Source organism: Coffea eugenioides, chromosome 6 (assembly GCF_003713205.1).
Source record: "Coffea eugenioides isolate CCC68of chromosome 6, Ceug_1.0, whole genome shotgun sequence".
Lineage (NCBI taxonomy): Eukaryota > Viridiplantae > Streptophyta > Magnoliopsida > Gentianales > Rubiaceae > Coffea > Coffea eugenioides.
Window position 1 is genome coordinate 19,450,399 of NC_040040.1, and position 22,477 is coordinate 19,472,875.

Below are 22,477 nucleotides of genomic sequence, written 5' to 3' on the forward strand. Positions count from 1 at the left end.
GCTGTATGCCTAGCCTCTTTTTTTATATATGTCTTGTGCTAAACTTTTGTCACTTTGATTTTTGAAGATTCTCCAAATTGTTGGTATTGGGGTATCTTTGTTTTATGGGAATAATATGGACGAAATCTTCATGATGAAGCAAGAGAGAAATTTTTTTTTTTTTTTTTTTTGGTTGCATATTTTTATGTGAAAGATAAAGCACAATCTAGGCTTTTCTCTCTGCAATATTTGGCTCATGAGAAAAAGTAAAGTTTGACGTTTTCATGAACATCAAATCAAGAAATTGGAATGTTTTCTCCAATATGGTGTAAAGAAGAACCTTCGTACATAATCGAGATACATATCGACCAACGCAGCCTACTTGTGTAAGCAAGAACTTGTTTCCTTACGTACCAAATAGCATATAGCTAAAAAGCTACGTAAAGCCCGGACAGCTTACAGATTGCCCATATGCAGTCATGCGCGATATAAATCCTAAAGGAACTTTTTTTTTTTGGGGAAAAAATATTAGCTCCTCACCAATTTGCTGACAAGTTTTGTATCCTTGAGGCATTTTCTTTTCTTTTCTTTTTTTGCTGTGGCCCGACATTTTGGTGCTTTTGCTATCCCTATTGGATTTTCTTCTCCGCAAAGAAAAATATCACCCCAAGAATTAGAAGTTTTGAGTTCAAATCCTCCGTTCCTTTTTTTGTTTCTTAAATTCCATCCCTCAAATTTTTTTAAAAAAAATTATATACATATATATATATACTCCTTCGTTTGGTGACTTGCCCTTAATGTCCTTAAATTAACTTTAAGAAAAGGTTCTTAATTTGGCGTCAACTAGAATATGGAAATTGAGGTATAATAAAACAAAAACAAAAAAAATCCGTGGCTTCATTTTTCAAAATACTCTAAAAGAACTCCTAAAACCATATAATGTCAGGAACTAGTCAATGTAGTATAGTCTATACAACATACATGTCTATTTTTGTAGAACCATATTACTACGTATTTGAGTGGATTGAGCTAGAATTAATTGTTGTATACCCATAAAGATCTTGCATTGTTTGCATAAATTAAGCACTAAATTTAATCATTGTTTGGAAACCATGGATTAAATTATGATTGGTATCTTTTAACGTACTATTTAATGGGTGCCCATAGGGTATTCGTTAAGATATATTTTAGGTGTTATATTTTTGAAAATATAAGATTAATTAGAAAAAATAAATAAATAAAAGAGATGGTAGGTAAGATTAAATAGAAAAAGTATATAAATGTAAGGATATTGGATAGCAATTCTTAGTGTGTGTGTGTATATATATATTTAATAGGTTAGGTGAATACTTAGTATGTTAACGAGTGTCTTGAGGGCACCGGTAGTAACCTTTTGCTAAAAGGATTGATTTGATTAATTAAGAAATTATATGGAGAATTTTGCATCGCCATTGGTAGTCAAGAGCTAAGTTTAAGGTACTTTTAAGGTGCCCAAGAGAAACCTACTTTTTGATCTCCCAAATGTTTGATTTTGATATTTGCCACACAAATCCTTCATTCAACGAAATGTTGGTCAAAAATAAGAAGCTCACATAATTATGCATTTCTGAAATCCGAAGATTAATGTCTCCTTTAAAAAGAGCAGAAGCACTTCCTGTCTACTCCATAACAGATCATGGAAAGTCGGACAGCCTCTTTTGCTTAGTACTCAGTGTTATGAGAAAGAATATACCAAAATTTCGTAACTTGATTGAATGAGCTAATTTTAATCAAATTAAACATCACTTCGTCTTAAAATCAACAAGCCGAACTGAAAGTTCTTCCTGCGACGCATTCTGAGATGATTATGTAGAATAAATTCAAAATAGGAATGATGTAATTGCTAGTTCAAAGAAAAAGCTGTAACCATTTTAAAGTGCAATTAACCTAACAAAAATTAGGGGAGAGACTAAAAGTCAGGACACATAAATAAAAGGTTCAGCTGTGTCATATAATTAACTGAAACATCTTTAGTTCTTGCATGTCCTACACACACACACACATGTAGGCATTCTTGCTCCAATTTCAAAATGGCTTACAAAAAATTAATAAAGTAATAAAGAAACTATAGCATGAATTAGTTTTTGACATATGTGGATTTAATAATAAAACCCAACATGAAAATGAGATATTCAAAATCAAAATCCTGAAAATTTTGATATATGGTTTGGCCTCGGTTAGTAAAAATTGTTTCGTAATGTGAACTTAGCTGTGAGGAGGATTTTTTGACTGACGGTTACTTGCTATGGCTTTTAGGTTTGTAGCAATAGCAATTTTTTTTTTTTTTGGGTTACAAGAAGCAATAGAAAAAAAGTGGGATGCTTAATTCCTATTGTTATGCCTCAATAGTACGATCATCTCAATCCAACGTCTGAACTAGAGATTTCTAGGGAAATTATAAATACGAAATTTTCTTTCGTGAATTTGAATTATTCCTGAATGCCATTGATGTAGAATATGCATTTAAATTTTATAATGACATCCAATGAATGATGTCATTGGAACTAATTTTGTTATCTAACACAAATAAAATTTTCTAACACAGGAATAACTTAAAGATTTCATAAGGCCTTAATTTTATGTAGACTGGAAACGAATTCGTTTCACATCCATAGCCTCGGTCCTTCAGAATAGGATTTATTTGTCATTCTTGTAATGGTTGATGTAGCACAGACTTGGATTACCTTAAGAAAATTTTAAATTTTAAGAAGAATATTTAGGAATAGTTATTTTGCATGTTCATGTAAATAACAACACCATTATGGCATATGAACTTTATTAACTAAATAATTAGTAATCAAGGTTTTGATCTAATCTTGTGTTGATTCCATTATTTTTTGGACCAAAGACATTTTGGACAGCAGATTATTTGCCCAAATATATTTGCTTACATCACCATTACAATTTTCAATACACTTTTTTATCTTCCCAATTACTTTTTTATCTTCCCAATTACTTTTTTATCTCACATACATCACATCACAAAAAGTGCTATAGTAAAAATATCTCAAATAATTTACAATCCAAACACACTCATTGCTTTCTTAAATTAATAGATGGGATAATTTTAGAAACCTCCTCTGAGGTATCTGACAATTTCACTGAGCTCCCTCCAGGTTTGGAAAATTATACCTACCTCCCTTGATTTGATAGTTTTAGTAAGGAAAAATCGTTCAAAATGTCCATCACATTTTATAAAATGACTTTTTCATCCTTCACTTTTAAAAATGTAATTTTACGTCCCTTACAAATTCACATTAATTAAATTTGGTCCCCATCTAGATTTTTTACTAGATTTTGGTCGAAATTCATCACATACTTTGCATGCGATCATTTTTAGGGGTAAAATTTTCAAATCAAAAATTTCATAATCTGATCTATAGTTCCTTATATTTCACAAAATGAATTATTTTGTCCCTCACATTTCATAAAATGAATTTTTTCATCTCTCATATTTCACAAAATGAATTTTTTATTTCTTATTAATCATGTGTATGAAAAGTTTTTTTTAAATCCTTGTATATATCTATTTAATTTTACCTGAACAGTACGAATAGTATGTAATATATCTTTATTTGATTTCACATAAACAGACTAATTATAATTATATACATGCTATTCAATAGATATATACATGAATTTAAATCTAACAATTTTGTTTTAAACCCCCATATATATATATATATTTATTTGATTTCACCATGTGAATCTACTCAATATTTATAGCATATTCTCTTTTGATAATAATTCATTTATTGAATTGTGTAATAAGGCCATATAATTAATCGGTGCTAAATCGAATTCTATAGTCATGTTAATAAATTACAGTTTAAATCTGAAATTTTTACTCGTCACCTTTAAAACTAACAGTTGAATTTCTTGCCTTGTGATTGTTTTAAAATTTGAAAGTGTCAATTTTCCTTTGTTTATTTTTTCTTCTTTGTTTTTAATTTTCGAATAAAAGGAAATGAACATGAGTGAAAAACTAATAATTTTTTTAATTTCCTGTATATATCTATTTAATTTCATCTGAACAGTACGTTCAGATGAAATCAAATATCTATACATTAGATACTATTCGTATTGTTCAGGTGAAATCAAATAGATATATACATGAGTTAAAAAAAAATTTTCGTACACATGATCAATGAGAGATGAAAATTTTTATTTTGTAAAATATGAGAGATGAAACAATTCATTTTGTGAAATATGAGGGACAAAAAAATTTATTTTATCAAATGTGAAGGGTTATAGATTGGATTATATAAATTTTAATTTGACAATTTTGCCCCTAAAAATGATCACATGTAAAGCACATGATGAATTCTGATAAAAAACTAGTTGAAAATCTAGGTAGAAACCAAATTTGATCAATGTGAATTTGTAAGGGACATAAAATTATACTTTTAAAAGTAAGGGATGAAAAAAATTATTTTACAAAATATGAGGGACGTTTTGAACGACTTTCCCTTTTAGTAACAAAACCTTAAAATAATATTGACTCGATCAAATTTTTAAATAAATACCCAAAAATGCTCTTGTGTAATGAGTTTTAATTTATTTTTCTATACAATTATAAGATTATCTAATATAATTATAAAGAAAATGTACCAAATTTTTCATGTCCATACCTACTATTTGATAAACAACTATAATAATAATAATTTTATCACTATGATAGGATACTTTTGATAATATTTTATTATAGATTTAGATTTATAAGATAGAAAACAAAATGTTGAAATAATTTATTTAGAGTTTATGAATTTTTTTCGAATAGTGGGATTATCGTAATTTAGTAGGGGCTTAGGGCCATTTCTTTTTTATTTATTATTAATTTTAATACCGAAAGATAGAAAATAAAGATTAGCAAAAACATTGGATTACATATAAGTTAACTCATAAAAAAAAATAACTACTTCGACATTTGGTTACAATAGAAACTAGAAGTAATAGTGCTAGTTCTACAATTTTATTGGCAAAAAATTTAAAAAAGGAATAAGAAGGAAAAATAATGAAAAATAATTTTAAAAGTCATTCTAAGTATAAGCATACCAAACAAGGGAATTTGATTAAAATATTTAAGGGTAGTATTGTCATTTTAAATGATAAGGAAGGTATGTGTAATTTTAAAACCTTGAGGGAGCTAAATGAAATTGTTAAAACCTCAAGGGAGGTTTCTGAAATTTTCCCCCAATATATTTTTGAAGATTATGGGTCCCAATAATCATTGCAGTTTGTTAAAAACAAGAATCGAATCACAACTTTAAAGGCAAACTACTCCTGCAAAACGAAGAACTTTAACCATCTCCAGTCTTTTGAAAACTTGGTAAAGTAGATAAAAACCAAATTAATGGAGAGGAGGGTTCACTTCTAAGTTCTAAGTCCAATCAGAATGCAAGGAAAAAGATAAGCATATCTAAAGTGCAAATAAACAAGTCTTTTGCGATTTAGGAAAGTGCATGACATTATCACATAGACTCTCTTTTGCCTTTTGTTTTTCTGTACACTACTCATTAATTTCTCCGCTCTATTTTATATGTTAGGGAAAATGACCTGTTTCATTCTTCACATTTCGTAAAAATATTCTTTTCATCCCTCACTTTTATAATAAAGCAAATTCGTTCCTGGCATTTAAAAATTAAAGCTATTACATCCCTGAACCTAATTTTCAATCTGAATCAAACCATTCAATAACCCAGTAATAAATTTCGAAAATAGAATTGATAGATCACTCGGTCAATTTCATCATATTCACATGGCATTTATTAAACCAAAAAAAATAAAAATTATAACATAAAAGGCCATTCTTTGTCTTGGAATAGTAGAGTTTTTTTTTTTGGGTAAATTTTTCATTCACCGTTAGTATATCCGCTTGCGAATCTAGATGTGTATCATAAATATAAATTTTGGTGTTTAAATTTAAATTGAAATGATATGGCGGTACATAAAACCGTTAGTGTATACAATGATAATGTAGGAAAGATTAATCTTTCTTTTTTATGTTATAATTTTTTATTTTTTCTTTTTAGGTTCATTAAATTTTACATGAATATCAAGTTGAGTTAATCAAGTAATCTACCAATTACACCCTCAAAATTTGTAATCAAGTTGATTGGTAGTTTGATTTAGATTGAAATTTGGGTTCAGGGATGTAAGAACTTCAGTTTTTAAATGTCAAGGACGAAATTGCTTCGTTTTAAAAGTAAGGGACGAAAAGAATATTTTTATAAAATGTGAAGGATGAAACCGATCATTTTCCCTATATGTTATGGTCAATTTTGTATACAGTCTGACAAACAAGAAAATTGATAAGAATAAATTGAAAGAGAACAGTAATGAGGGAAAAAATTGCATGTAATATCAATTGCATTCTTTCTTACAATCTCCTTGTAGTCAATTGTTCCTTTTTCTTCTTTTTCTTTCCCTTTAGGAATTCTATAGAGTTCACTCCATAAAAATTGTGTATTAGCTCAAATACAAGTGCATTAATCTCAACTTCCGAAATTGGCTCCTAAATGTCTTAATAAGTATTGAAGAAGTCACAAAGATATAAAATAGGGGGATAGTGAAATATTATCATGAGTTTTCGTATTGGTATTTGACATATTAGTTTCCAAAAGAAAAAGAGTTATTGTCCATTGCAAAGCATTCCACATTGACATATTACTCTACTATGCAGACCAAAATTAGCGTACTATGCTCGAATGGCACAGTGCTTTGCCAACTTCAATTTTGTGGTCACAGTTCTGTTTCGATTGCTATTTTTAAGAATTCTTATAAAAAATACATTATAATAATTTGATATATGTAAGATTAAAAAATAATAAAAAAAATATATTCACGAAAAATATAAAAATTTTGGGAAAATAACCTATTTCATCCCTTACATTTCACAAAAATATTCTTTTCGTCCCTCGCTTTTAAAATGAAACAATTTCGTCCCTAACATTTAAAAATTAAACCTATTACATCCCTAAACCTAATTGTCAATCTGAATCAAACCATCCAATTAGCCAGTAATAAATTTCGGAGATAGAATTGATAGATCATTCTGTCAACTCCATCATATTCACATGACATTTATTGAACCAAAAAAAAATAAAAAGTATAACATAAAAGGTCATTCTTTGTATTGGAATAATAGAGTTTCTTTTTTGGGTAAATCTTTTCATGTACCATTAGTATATACACTTGCGAGTCTATATGTATATCATAAATACAAAATTGGTGTTTAAATTTAAATTGAAATGATGTGGCAAGTACATAAACCCGTCAGTATATACAATGACAATGTAGGAAAGATTAATTCTTTTTTTTATGTTATAATTTTTTCTTTTTTCTTTTTGGATTCATTAAATTTCACGTGAATATCAAGTTGAGTTAGTCAAGTGATCGACCAATTATACCTCCAAAATTTGTAATTAGGTTGATAGATGGCTTGATTCATATTGAAAATTGGGTTTAGGGACGTAATAACTTCTGTTTTCAAATGTCAATGATGAAATTGCTTCATTTTAAAAGTGAGGGATGAAAAGAATAATTTTGTGAAATGTGATGGATGAAACCGGTCATTTTCCCAAAAATTTTTCCTAAAAAAGTTATAATCCAAATAATACTTCTTTATTCCCGTATATTTCTTCATTTTGTTTTCTTTTTTTTTCCCCTCTAAATCTGTGGCAAAATCCCAAAAGCCACCATACCGGGATCTAAAAGCTGGTTGAAGTCTACAGACAAAGAGAATAAGGGCCATCTTGCCTGAAGTAAGATAGATAGGTCCTACATCAACTGCTTATTTCCACATTTACTATTTAGAGTTAGCTCTCCTGTACATTGAATTTCGTACAATTTTGCTTTTGATTAAGTAATGGGGAAGGCAAGCATTTATAAGAGGCTGTAAAGGTTTGTTTTTGGCGTGTAAGAATTCACTTGTTGGACCCTCAGTTCAAGTGCTAGTTCCAAAAGAGGCTTTCTTCGGGGATTATTCATTTCTCTTGCCCTCTTATTTGACATGACTCGACCGTTCGTTGAAAACTAATTCGATTATCTGTTAGGTAAAATCATAATTAAACATAGGATTAATTTCACTTTTGTTGACATATTTTAAACCAAGAATATTTGGAATTTTAATAGTTTTAAAAATTGATTTGTTATTTGGTAAGTATATTAAATTTGGTCTTATAGTTGGTTTAGAAACCAGAGTTGAGAAAATAGGATTTGTGGTAATGTTTCTCTATTTAAGCACTTGGAGTCCTAGGTTTGTAGTTAAGAAAAATTAATGAATTGAACCAAAATATTTTATTATCTCATGTGCTTTTCTTATTGTTTATTATTTGTAAGATTCTAATGTTACTTCCGCTGCGTGATTTTTTGAACTAACAAGTGGTATCAGAACCCTAATTTTAAGAGTTTGATCTTGGGGTATCTATGGTGTCTGAAGGGTGTGCAAAGTTTTTGATGGAGAAAATCTGTGCCATACAAGGGTACAGAATTTGTGGTAGAGTATTCATATATTAAAAAAATTCAACCACAAGAGTTAGTCTTAGTGTACTCATTCATTGATTGGAATTGGGGAAAAGTGAATCTAATTGGACAGAGGTCTAAAAAGAGGACTCTGTTGACATTGTTGGTATTGTGCAGTAATCAGAAAAAAAAAAAAGTCCTATCAAATTGTTGATTATCATAGTGGTATTTGATCAAATCTAAAGCTAGAGAGGCTAAGAAATTCAAGCAAGGAAAAAAAATATTTGTGAAGGTAAGTAAATTGTTTTAATTGTTATGGAGAGAGAATTTACCAATGATGAAAAATTTTAAATTTTATGCACACTTAGCAGTGATAAAGAAAGATCTGAATGGTCAAGAATAATACACAAATATCTTAAAAGGTGTTGTTTGGGTGAATTTCTTGAGATCAATTTAAATAGTGGTCCATCAAAAGAAATTAAGAGAAGGAAGGCCAAATTATTTTTCAAAATAATGCGAAAATCAATGGTTGAAGAGTATTACAAAAGACTTATCATCTCTTCTCAATCATTTCAATAGTTTTAGTCAGATTTCTTTTATATTTTGGTGATAGAATTTCCATATGAATCTAATCATAAGTCAAAAATTGGTTTGAAATGGGAAGTTAATTTGGAAGAGGATGTGTTTGTTGATGACAAAGAGATTTTTGACATTTTTTATACGATTGAAAATTATGATTTGCATACTTTGTTTGGGTGATTGATGAAGAAGAATTTGTTAGTGAATGCATTAATTTGATTGTAGACGAAGGGCAAAAAGAAATTGTTAGTGAAAGTTTTGATTTGAATGAAGATGTGCATGACAATATTTTTGAGGTGATTGAATCTATTGAAAATTTTTACAATGAAAATTATTGCCATAAAGAATATTATGGAAGCCATGATTTATTGGTTGAAAATAGTGTGAATTATTATTATCCAAGAAAATATGGAGACTCTAATAGTGAATGGGTCAATATGGATGAATTTTTTGATCAAGCGAAATTGTCTGTCGAATTATATGCAAAGTAAAAGCATGTCCTACTCCTATCGGTGAAGTTGGAGATAACAATTAAATTAGAGTTACGTGTGAGCTATACTGCTATAGAGTTAAGTCATATTTGGTTTGAGAAACAGAGTTGTCATATTTTAATATTATCATTAGAATAGAATTTGTGGTTATATTTCTTTATTTAAGCACTTGCAGTCCTAGGTTTGTAGTTCAAGGAAATTAATGAATTGAAGCAGAATATTTTTCTTCCTCCCGTGCCTTTTTTATTGTTTATTATTTGTAAGATTTTAATGTTAATTCCGCTGCACGATTTTTTGTGCTAACAACTTTGCATCTTTGAATTATATTTAGACTTTTACTTTGATCTCTAAACTTTAAACTGAACACTGTAGTCTCTAAAGTCTATCTTACTTAAATAAAATCTATTCCACCTTAATTCTTAAAATATCAATTTTTTTTATACTTTAGTCTCTAAAGTGTGACAAATTGTATACTTGAGTGGGAAAAAATTTATACTTTAAAAACTAAAATGGGACAGATTTTATTTAAGTAGAACATATTTTATATTCGAGGGAGTAAAGCAATTCAGTTTCAATATTAGGATTCAAAGTGAAAATTCAGGTATATAGAAAGGTGCAAAGTGAGATTTACCCTTAAAACAAATGAAAAATGGGAAGTTACAGAGACACTATGACTAAAAGTTGGAGGCTATCCTTATTGACTGTTCTTTCAAACCTATGGCTATTTTTATCTCCTTATTCCTAAATTTTAGACATCTTTACCTCCTATGTTTCAGAAACTCACGCAATATCCTTGTTCTTGTCCTTAACTTTTAATATTACCGTGTCTTGATGCTACTAAAATTCTTAAACATATATTAGATAGAGAGAAGTATTTGTTGCTAAAGCATTGGTTTTCTGCCATTGTTTGCGCTTTTAGAGTTTGGAAACGTGATTTTACTTGATCTCTATTCTCACGGTGGATATTTTTTTCCTTATTTCAGTCCCCAGTTATGGTAAAAAGTGTAGGCAATCCATGAGGACAGGCATATCCAACTCAAACTTTAGAAAATCTTCATGAACCATTTAAGCCCATTCATTTTGGTTCATTTGAAAAAGAAAAAATTTATCATGTTTCCCATTTTGCTTGATTAAACTGAGATACATATCTCCATACTTTGACAGAGAAATAATTATTGTGCCAAATGTGGTTAGACACGGCATACAAGTGATTGTATCTAGTGCACGGTTGCATCGATGCATGCAGTACTGCTGCTACTGTGATGTAGAAATCTGCCAATCATATTCCCATACCGCGCTGTCTTCGAATATTGTTGGCAAGGACCTACTTTGCTCCTAGAGAAATTGCGAATGCCAAAAACAGATGGTGAGAAAAGGAGAAGAAAACAACAAATCATTTCTTTTTTATTGAAAAGGCTTGATATATATTATGCAGAATTAACTCTGGTATATCCAATCAAGCAAGCCCCATTTTGCCAAAAAGAAAAAAAATAGCTTTTTGGAGATTCATAGCCTCGACTTACTTGGGATCGATCAGGAAGGACTAGCAAGTTCTTCATGATTTCTTGGAACATCCGTGATACCTAAGTACTTGGGTATAATGGGATTGCGCCTTAGCAAGTTTACTTCAGTTAATAATACATGTAAAAGAAACACAAAAAAAAAAAAAAAAATCTTTAGCTTTTTCAACGATTGTTGAATCAATGATAAAGTATGCAGTTACTGCCCGCGTGTGGAGATAATTATTGATTGATCAACATTAATGAGCAACGTTTATCACCAAGATTAGGAAAAAAATTATTTGTTGGTGCCTGTCTAGTCTTGTCCAGAAATTTGATTGTCTGTATCCTCAGACTTCCGTTTGATAATTTCCAACTCTCAAAATTCATTTTCCCATTGTTTTCCTCCAATCATTAAACACCCTAAAGAGTATAAATCCCTTAATCATACAACCTAAAGGGTAATGCAAACTATTAAACCGACATGACAACTAGTACGAGTTTGTTAACATGATAAACATCAGCATAACGTTTTTAATGCACAAGGGGCCAGTTCCAGTGAGCATGCTTTAGTTTCTATTTCCTTTTCAAACTTGAAATAAAAGCCTATTATAAGCTAAAAAGTAATTAAAGGTTTTCAGTTGGGATTCAATTTGGTCTTCTTCATGAGCCACAACGTCCTTTTTAAAGCCCATACCAATCAGTTTAAGGATGCCAATCAACTTCTAACTTCATCCGTATATGTCAATGTCAGTGTCATATTTGAGGCAGTCTCTATATGGTACATCAATTTCACCTTTGCCAAGCCAGTTTTTAGTTTTGGAAAAGCTTCACTCAAAAACCAGTCCTCTTTTAGTCTTTCAAAATATCCTCTTTTACTTTGTCATTTTCTTTTACATGGATGACAGGAGCAAAGAAGAGGAAAGGGTGAGTTCTAAATTTTGATGTAGCATTCAACACAAGTGAACAATTAGTTGTAGAATGTGCAATAGTCTGTTTGCAAATGAAACTTTAGTTTAGCATAGAGGTTCACTATAGCTAGTTCTATACTCTTGCTTTCGACGATTGTTACAAAATCAACTCAAGAAAACAAAGGGAAAAAAATGGCACCTAGCTATAGATAGACAAGATCACTCCCTAAAGCCTGTTAAGAGGTAAAAGGAGGACAGCAAAATCCAAAACATATCCTACAATCAGCTACTTCTACACGAGAAATTATAACAGCAGTAAATTTTATCCCTCTTTTGCTTTAAGGTAAGGTATCTTTTGTCTCTCCCTTTTCCAAAATCCTTTCCTAAACTTTGCTTTTGCAAATGCACTCAATGCACTGCTTTTTCTCAATAAAGGCAAGAAGAATAGACAGGTAAAGAAATATCTTTCACTGGCCATGTCCCGGGCATGGCATGTTGGAGCTCAGTTATAACAAACTGAAAAATGTGGAAAAAAAAAAATTAACCGGGCACTGACGATAGAAAATCACCTAGAAACTAACGGGAAAATGACCCTACAGTCGCATTCTAGCAGGGCACTCACCCGCACTCTTAGGCCCGTGAGATTTTTCTCTGGCAGTCAACATCACTGCAAGCTGGAAACTAGTTCTCTTAAAAGCTTCTGCATTCCACATGGATTGCAGGAATATCCATCTACCAAAGAGAATGAGACTGCAGATGAACAAAATTTGATGGACTGTTGCAAAAATCATTTTCTTTTGTTGTTATGCAGCATCATAATAAGTAAGGCAGCTATCGTATGGACAAGAAAGAAGAACAGGAAGTTCGTAATACCATGTTGTATCTGACTAGCTTGCTGCTGCTTGCACATAGAAGTTATCAATGGACCTAAGCGCTCATCCTGCCAATTTGCTCCATCATCATCCAGAACTAGCGGGCAGATATAAGCTTCCAATTATGAGCCACGCACCTGATATCACTGTCATGTTAATCTTCCAAGAAAAATAACTCCTTGGGGCAATTTTAATCCAAGACCATATATCCATCCTGATCCATCCATTTTTAATGGATTTGGATGAGAAGAAAAAATGTATCTTGGATCTAAATGGTTTATCCAACTTAACCCATTAAAATGGTGGTTTTACAATCCATGTGGATCCATATACATTCATTTGTACTGAAAAAGAAGTTTCCAACTCAGCTATGACTCCTCGTGGTTATCAAACGATATGAGCATTCTTTTTCCGGAGGTGATTTTAATGCTGGTGGAAGGTCTAGCCATTCACATCCTGTAAAACCCGTTTTATTTTTGTTTTGTTTTTGAACTCTTTCTTGTTTTGGTGCTAAAAAAAAAGAGTTCAAAAAATAAAAAATTAAACGAGTTTTACAAGTAAAGATCTCAATTAGCTATTCACCTAGTAGTAGTACGAGAATGATTTTGGGAAAATTAAGTGAGAGCTTAATGAATCTAAAGTGGGTTGGGTTAATATTATCCGCCAAACATTTAATATGAACCCTCATCAATGATCCATTAATTAATCCATTTTGACTTTCCTAGGTTTGTTGATAAGTTTGTCCTAGACTTGTATAGGGTCTTTCGTTGATAAGTCTATCAGTAATGCAATTTTGCCTTCTCGTTTCTTGTCGGTGCCAGGGGTATGCCGCCACTTATACTTGGTAGTATTTCATTTTATGTACTAATAAAATCTCACTCGTTCAAATAAAAAATAAATAAATACACAAAAACTCTGTGGTCATACTATTCTTTTTTTTTTTCATGTTCTTGGAAAATTAGTGATTGTTGAAAAATCCAAGAACCAGCTATCCCTTCTGTTCATAAACCTTATTGTGTAAGCCAATTAGACGACACATTCAAGAAGAACTTTATGATCTTGTTAAGGATCATTAGAACTTCAATGGTTCACATTTTTTCTCTCCTGAACCTTCAGTTTGTTCCATTGCAAATGGTTGTGACCTTAAGGGAAGAAGAATTTGAAGTTGCTCCACTTGTAAAAGACCATTCATGATGAAAGTACAAAACTGGGGTATGGGTAACACCACAGCATTATCTAGTATGTAGTGAATGCCTAGAAAACTACACAGTGTGTGAAAACGCTTTTGGTTCAGTTAAAGCCCAAATATGCTGATGTATCCCTCTTCAGTAAGAGGGCCAGGGCTATCTCTTTTTCTCTGTGGTAACTCTTTTGGTCCTTTCTGGAGAGGGCTACTACTTATTAGAATCCACAGGATTATACAGTTTGTTTGGATTGGAGTTTATTTGGATGATTTATTTGAGATAATTACTGTAGTACTTTTTGTGATGTGATGTATGTGAGATAAAAAAGTGATTAGAAAGATAAAAAGGTAATCGAAATTTGTGAAGTAAATTATTTTATTTCAAAACTATGCAATCCAAGTACTGTCTTTTATAGCAGCTACTTAGCTAGCAGGAATGGGAGCGGGTCGAGTACCCGCCCCGTCCATCATTTGACTGATCCGACTCGCACTTTACGGATCAACCATTTTCTGATTCTTATCTGCCCTGCATATCAACGGAAACCCGATTATAGGGTACCCGCTAAGATAGGGTCGGATCAATGGATAACCGCCTCGCCCTATTTATCATTTAATTTTTTAGAAAAAATGATTGCATTAAGAACCTAAAAATTACTTCTTTTTTTTTGCCAACAACGAAAACTGTTTGTATAACCCATTCTAACCTAATCTAAGGAAAGAGGGAGGGAGAAGCCACAAATAGTGGCTGATAGGAGGCAAGGATCAAACCCTTGACCTCCCACCTCTACCAAGACTTAAAAATTACTTGATGAAGTATTTCACTAAGAACCTGAATTTAGGTGTAGCCTTTATAAGTTAGCACAGGACAGAGCTATAGCCAATACTATCAATTCATACAAGAACCAAGCCCACGGAAAGAAACATGAAGTGACAGCAATCCGAGGTAAGTGTTTCGCAAATCTAGAGTCACCTTGAACATGTCTATAGCTGTTCGTCACGTTTCATGTGAGTTCTCCACACAAGAGAAACCAGTTTTCCAAAAATGAAGACCAACTTAGAGTTACAGCAATAGTAAAGAGAGCAAATCAGGAGGAATTCAATGGAACTTGTCCCCCAGCAAAAAGTGCTGCATAAGTTTTTAGTGTGAAGATAAAAACAGGAGCCAGAGAAGATTGTACAAATTGTACTACTTACAATGATAAACCTGGATTTTACTTTTAGCCACAAAAAAAAAAAAGCCTAATTTTGCAAAAAGAAAAGAGGAAACCTAAGAGACAACTCTTAATGGGAAAGAAAAGTACATTTTTCAAGATTTGATCTACATGCACATCTTGATTAAACTTCAATTTCCACAAGTGACCTATCGCTCGGGTGCTCAATTACCAGATTCCGAGTTTTCTTAATAGGTAACAGTATTATTTACAGAGAGTGAATGCTACATGTGGAAGAGGGATACTGTACAGTCAGATGGTGAAAAGTTCATGCTAGATTTTATACATGTAATACTTGTCTCCATATTCTAAGAGAAGACATCTGCAACAAAACACCAATGCTTCACTGTGATGGTGGTTTTGCCAACCGCTCATTTCCGAGGCAGCTAGGTTCAGCACTTTCTCAAGCCTTTGAACTTATGTGTTCCCACCCTGCCTTCTACACCAAAACAATGACAGCTAAAGCAATCCTTCGATTTTATACCTTTGCATCCAGGCATGCTAAAACCAGTCTTCAGCATCCACAGCTATTTAGAATCCAACAAAATTGGGTCAACACCAAAACGTAAAACGTTGCATTGAGGGTATCAAATTTAAACTACCTTCTCTGATATGTATTAGATATACACAAACTCAGGCTCATCATGACAATTCTAAGCAGCTATCTAAAAGATTGTTTATAGAGATCTAACTGTAAAGCTCACTCTAATTAATTCATAAAAAAAAAAAAAATCTCAATAGACAAGGCAGCCTCGTCTATTTGGGAAGATTACATTCTAGAGACCTAGCCATTTCCAAGTTCTCTGTCTCTAGACATGTTCACTTATAGAGGGGGACGGTTGGGTTGGTTGATAGTTCAAGACCTCCCACTTACCAAAAAACAATTAAAAAAAAAAAAGACATGTTCACTTATAAAACGAGGCTTCATTTTGTTTACTCCTGTAATGTGAATTTATTTTGTTATCCTCTGCTATGATTGATTTCTTTTGATGTCCAAAATAACTTCCTTGAATACTGTCTGATTTTGAGTAATAACTTCATTTTGGTGATGTTTAATTATGAAATTATCATTCTAGTTAAAAAGAAGAATTAGAGAATTTTAAATAAAAAAGAAAGAGAAAAAGAAAAGCACAAACTAATTATACTTACGAAAAAACTGATGCTTTCAACAACTTAATCTATCAAGTTCGTCATATGCAAATTAATTGCAGTGTTACTTATAGAACAAATTACGCATAATATTTGATCACCAAACTATTCAAAATGCATTACAGATGGATGTAAGTTTTCCCCCAATCTTGACAAGGTAAAATGAGTATATTGGTTCTTCATGAACTGAAAAAAAAAAAGTTGGCTTGTAAAATCTCTGAAGAAGGATAAGTACCATTGACTTGAAAATGGGAATACCTTTCAAAGCTGGAAGCATAGCAGATATCATAATGCAAGAGGCTAAACCAGTACTCAAACATGTTTTCTGCATCCCATTACTCTCTGAACATTGTAACTTGAAGTCTCTTTTCCACATATTTTCTCTACTTGCAATAGTTATTGCAATAAATTCATTACCTAACCTCAGCTTTACAAGATTTGCAAATTGCAAGTTAAAAGCATGAAAATGCATGGTGGAACTTGGGCCCAAATCCAAGAATATGTCCTAGGCAATCAATAGAAATCAGGAATGGGTCATTTTATTTTTCAAGAAACATTTGAGAGCAACCTCCTCTAATATGTGAAATGGGTGAACTCAATACCATATCATTCTCATAGCTTAGCATGTTAGAAATCCTCTAAAAACATCTAGCTCAATGACCATCATGACTGTCAGAAGTAGTAAACTATTCAGAAACACAATTTTGGGCAGGCACATATAAATTGTTTCTGAAAAAGTTAACAGCCTATAGTAATCAAGTGTCTTTTTTTAGCAAAACCATTAGTTGCATCATTTCGAGACCGACATGTAAGTGAGCAAGTATTAGTGAAGTAAGCTAGAGAGACACCAGAGAACTGCCAAATTTTTGTGGCCTGCTATGTGAGCTGCAGTATTCAATATTCAAGAACAAATAAAATAGGTTCATCTTTTCCTGTAAATCCCCATCACAAGTTTAACTACATTGTGGAAAATAATATAATCCTGTCCTAGTTTGAATCCACATTTTTGTTACCTATCCAAATTTTCATTTCCACTTCAAAACACCAATTCTTAATTTTTCCAAGTAGTTCTAGAACATAACAGAAGAAATGATTCTCGACCAACCAAAAAAAAGTTCGAGGATTTCATGCCGTCATGCTCAGCACATAAAACCAAACTTAGGCATAAGTGACTCCTATAGACATATGGACATGAGATTAGAGCTAGTAGCTTCCCAACTCTACCCTCAATTGACTTCCTTTCCACTTAACAACCTCACCTGTCCTGAGGAAAATTCTAATGTAGACAACAAAGTTTATTACCCCAAGACTTGAAGAATTGGCTATACAGCAAGTTCATTGTAAAGAAGTACATGGAGGATGAACAAGAGAGGAATCAGGGAAATGGAATCAAGAACTACTCTCTGATCCTAGTGGTTGGCCCAAGGAATTTAGATATAAAGCTTTTTGTAAATCCATTGCTGCAAACGCTCTGTCCTATAGAGTGCTGTTTTATGACTTACAGATGAAAGCCAAGAAGACAGCACGTCAAGTCTCTCTCATAGAAAGTGAATGTGGCTTTGAGATGAAAGCAATAAACATGGATTATAAGGTTTCTGACATATTTACCAAGAGCTGGATATAAAAACAAATTTAACCAGTTAGATTGGATGCCAGAATTTCATTGAGACAGACTATCAGACATCTTTAACTCCACTCCCTCTCAGTCTCTGGGAAATTCTTCACAAATGTGTCATATAAAACTACGTAGATACATCTACTCAGAACGGTAGTCTTAACGTACAACAAGCTACAACATTGGCCAGCCACTATTATGAGTTTTGCAATACTTTAAATTCTATAAATGTGCAAAACTTCCTTCATTGGATAAGCAAGTCGAGTGAGGACCAATAAGTGAGAAGTTACCTCTAGTCTCTTTTGTTTATGCTCATATAAGCCCCAAGTTTGATCTCATATCTGAGTTTGATGGTTGAACCATCTTGCTTTTGTTGTCAATTTGGATGCAGAGAATATTAGTTTGAGCTCAAGTATTATGTTTGGGTTGACATATGACATTTTGAGTGCTTGACTGGTTAGTTACCTATAGTTGAGAAAATCCTTACTTGGTATGCTCACGGGCTAGTAAACAAATAATAATAATACAAACTATGAAAGGATCCTGAAACTAAACACAACCCTGTAAGAGTCTGAGACTGCTCTCCAGCAACTCTCTAGTTTGCTTCACTATATCAATTTTAACATTCCCTTTAACGGAAGCAAAAACTTAATGAGCAAAAATTTGATATATGGTAGCTATTACTTTAGCTGTAATGCTGAGAGAAGTTACTCTACATTTGAACCACTTATGACTCAGTCAGAGGATCTAATATTTCCAGAGGCTTCCACACATCTATAAAGAAAGAGGGAGAGATGAAAGAACATACATGTAGAGAGCTTATCCACACTGAAAATGGGCATTATGAGGATTTCATGCACAACACCACCTGCAGCCATTTTAACCTCTAGATCATATCTTGCAAAACTAATACAACCAGTTTCAGATTGAACAGGGACAAAATCTAGCATAAGCAGTTTCATGGTCTTTAACTTTCCAGAGTCAACTCCAGGAAAGATGGCGGAGATATGCAAAATGAATGCAGAGTATATAAAACAAAGTAAGCTTACTTGACCATGCTGAAAACCTGGAAAATAAGTAACTGAATGTAACAGGAAATCACGTGTGTCTATTTAGGCTTCCCCATTCTTTTCCTTCTCAGTAGCAATTGAATACGAAAATTTTTGCTCCAGCAATGGTCTCAATCTTAAACTGTCTTAACTCAATTTTAACTCTACCATTGATGTCTATGTTCTTGAACTAGAAATTGCAACCCTAAAGTGCCTAGACAACCCCAAAAACCACCAAATAACTGTTAACTGAAAACACCTAAGCCTCTCTATAAATGGTCCATCTTTTTTTTTTAACCTTTCAACCATGTATTCCAACCATTAGCTTAAACACATACAACTTCAAACAGAGATGACAACTTTTTCAGCACAATTATTCTACACAATGTATATTTAGAACTTATTGCATGAAGAAACCTAGCACCTAACACATGCTTCTTTTGTGGAAGCAACCAGCCTGATGTTCTGCTATTGATGGACCTTAAAATTGAACAGGAATATATTAGCTAATATATAAACTTCAATCACTCAGAATAGTCATTGTGGTATATGTTCACCGAAAGCTCAGAGCATCTGCTAAAGAGCTACTCCAGATATTCAGCAAGTCTAAAAGCGTCATAATATCAACAAACATAAGCACCAAAAAAGAAAATACTACAGGAGCAAAACACTATTAACGAGCTCATTAAGCAAACAACTTAGTTTGATAGATGAGAAAGTCCACCAGAAACTCCTCAATTCTCAAGAAAACATTATATCTAGAAAACACAATCAATTACGAAAAGGTGCATAAGTAGACAAATGTCAGACAATGATTCTTTCATTAGACGTAGGTAGAACTCTTGATGTATTCATCGTCAGAATTAAAAGTTAGAAAGCAAAATAGCATGCTCCAAAAAAATGGTAAGCATCCTATGTTAACTTTTAACAGAAAACAAAATGTCTAGATACCACTTTCAAACTAAGTAGGATAAGTTTGGGAGGTTAATGGAATGTTAAGGCGAAAGACAATTAGCGATATTAGAGATCCAAAGAGCACCATGTAGCAAGACAAGAAATCCTTGATAGATGTGCACTTGATCAAGAGAAGTAAGAGAATTAGAGACTAGTGGATGAAGCCATGATCATCAGGAGTATAGCTCGTCATCAGCTTAAGATTGATCTGATACGTGATTGGACAGCTTAGTAGTTGTCAAGATGATTCAGCTAGTCAGGCTGAGCAGTCACAAGTAGTTAGTCAGCGTAGCATCATAACTAACTGACAGCTGTATTATGTAACTACGTATAATGAGGTAGGATTAGCCATGTTGATTGTAGCCAGTTCTTTTCTGATAGTGTAATTTGCAGAAGCAAAACCATTGATCACTCTGATCAGTCCATTCTTCACATAATCAATATCCAGAACTGGTTCCTGCTTCCAGTTCTTTAATTAATTGATTACTACCATCTGATTCTAGTTCTTGCTCTCAATTAATTCCACTTTGACTATCACTGATCCTATCAAAATCCTTTGATAGACCAATCAAAACCAGGACATACACAGATATTCTTGTCTATGCTCAAACACTTTTTTTTTCAATTGGTGCAGGTCTCTGCAAGCAGTTGTTAAAACCAATCTCACGAAGGCCTTAAAAGACCCCCTTTTTTTTCCATCTCGAACCACTCCTACATTCAGGATGCGAATTTTGCCAGGTATCAGATGCAATTAGTAGGAAAAAAGAAACAACTGGAATATGAATCGGCCAGAACAGAGAAAAGCCCTCTTCTCGATTGCCAAAAAATTCATCAAGAAAACCCATGACTACATCGAATAAGCTCAAACACAACTACAAAATGTAACTTTCTCCCACTAGTTATCAAATTAGCCCATCAAAAAAAAATTTTTTTAAAAACTATAGATCACAAGAGAAGAATAGATTAGAGGGAAACAGAAGAATAACCTTAATTTAGATTCTCATTTTCTTGGAACTCCACAAACCAGATGATGAACAGCTTCAAAGACTAAAAATTTTCCAAGCCCAGAATGGAAATTTCCTTCTTTTTTTTTTTCCGTTTTGGAGTTAGGGAAAAGGACCGGAGGAGTTGTCCCAGCTGAGGGAATAATTGTTTCAGCAGACAATCCAGTGGCGGCAAACATAGTAGCCGTTTGGGCAAGGATTTATAAAGAAAGTTGCGGTATATGATAATACTAATAGATACATACGAATCCAAATTTCCTGATAAATTATTTATTACTACTATATAGACATAGCATTCTTCCGAATGCTGAAGGTTTCTCAATTTCCAAAGTTAAATACAGCCATATAATTCCACAAGTTGTATGGTTACTAATGTTTTGGGTATATTGTAATAATATAATTATATTTCCTGTGGTGTTTCATTTAAATAATTGATTTAATAGACAATATTACAACTTTTTAACTTAAAAAAAAAAGACGGACGACTATAAGAGCCCAATTGGATTATGATTTTTCTTTGTAGAAAAATTTTGGAATATAGTGTTAACAAATTTCTCAATTATCTTTTCTTTTTTTTAAAATTTATATACATCACACATCGTTCTAGTAAATTTTTTTTAATAAAAACTTTAAAAAATTGCAATTCAAATGGGATCTAAATCTTTCAAATCTTATTAACTGTTATTTGCGTTACCAACTTAATATACACTAGTTATCAAGGCACACTCGATACGTGTGTAACTTGTCAAAAAATATTTTTAATTGAAAGAATCATAAAAATAGTACAAGTGAATATAATAATTTTGTGTAATATGTAATAAAAATGTATTATACAGAAATATGTATAATTGGAAGTAAAAAAATCCTTAATAAAGGAGAACTTGAGAATTGAAAGGAGATAATTTTGATTGGATAGGATTTGTGTGTCAGAGATGGAGGAAAATTTGAAAACAAACAAAGTTAACACCTATAGAGACTTTATTATTGTAGAGATATTTTGCGGAGAAAAATGATGATTTTTTTTTTCTCGAAACATTATATTACTTGTATTGATCTAAAAGATGACTTTACAATTCGAGCAACGGCTCGTCAAGCTGTACAACTTGTGTTCAGCAACACAGAGGAAAAGATCATTTCTCATCCATCATAATGTCTAAGGCATATGAGCTAACATTAGCAATAGTGTTACTATTATCGTTACTATCTAAGCAAAAAGAGCACATTCGAAACAACGATATTAAGCAAAAAAATATCCTCTAGGATCGTTGCCAATCTGCCATCCGATGATTTACCATGCTTGATTTGTCTCAGCACTTCCTTGTTTTGGAGTTATATTCGGACATTGCACCATCCTTTTTCCAGCGCTTCGCACAAGACTAGTCTGACTGCTGAAGCTACATCCGTATTCTTGTTTCTGTAGCTTCTGTCCTTTAATGCCCAGAATTCTGTTGCATCATGTGACATTGTGTTGATAGCAAC

The 22,477-nt window shown here is 32.3% G+C and overlaps 1 long non-coding RNA gene across 1 annotated transcript; it reads right to left on the reverse strand.

Annotated features, from left to right (window-relative positions):
- Nucleotides 1-15,297: 15,297 nt before the first annotated feature.
- LOC113775999 lies at nt 15,298-21,169 on the reverse strand. Its single transcript, XR_003468959.1, has 2 exons — nt 20,981-21,169; nt 15,298-15,754 (listed from the first exon to the last, which is right to left on the reverse strand). It is a non-coding gene; the product is annotated as an uncharacterized LOC113775999 (long non-coding RNA).
- Between the last annotated feature and the right edge of the window lie 1,308 nt (nt 21,170-22,477).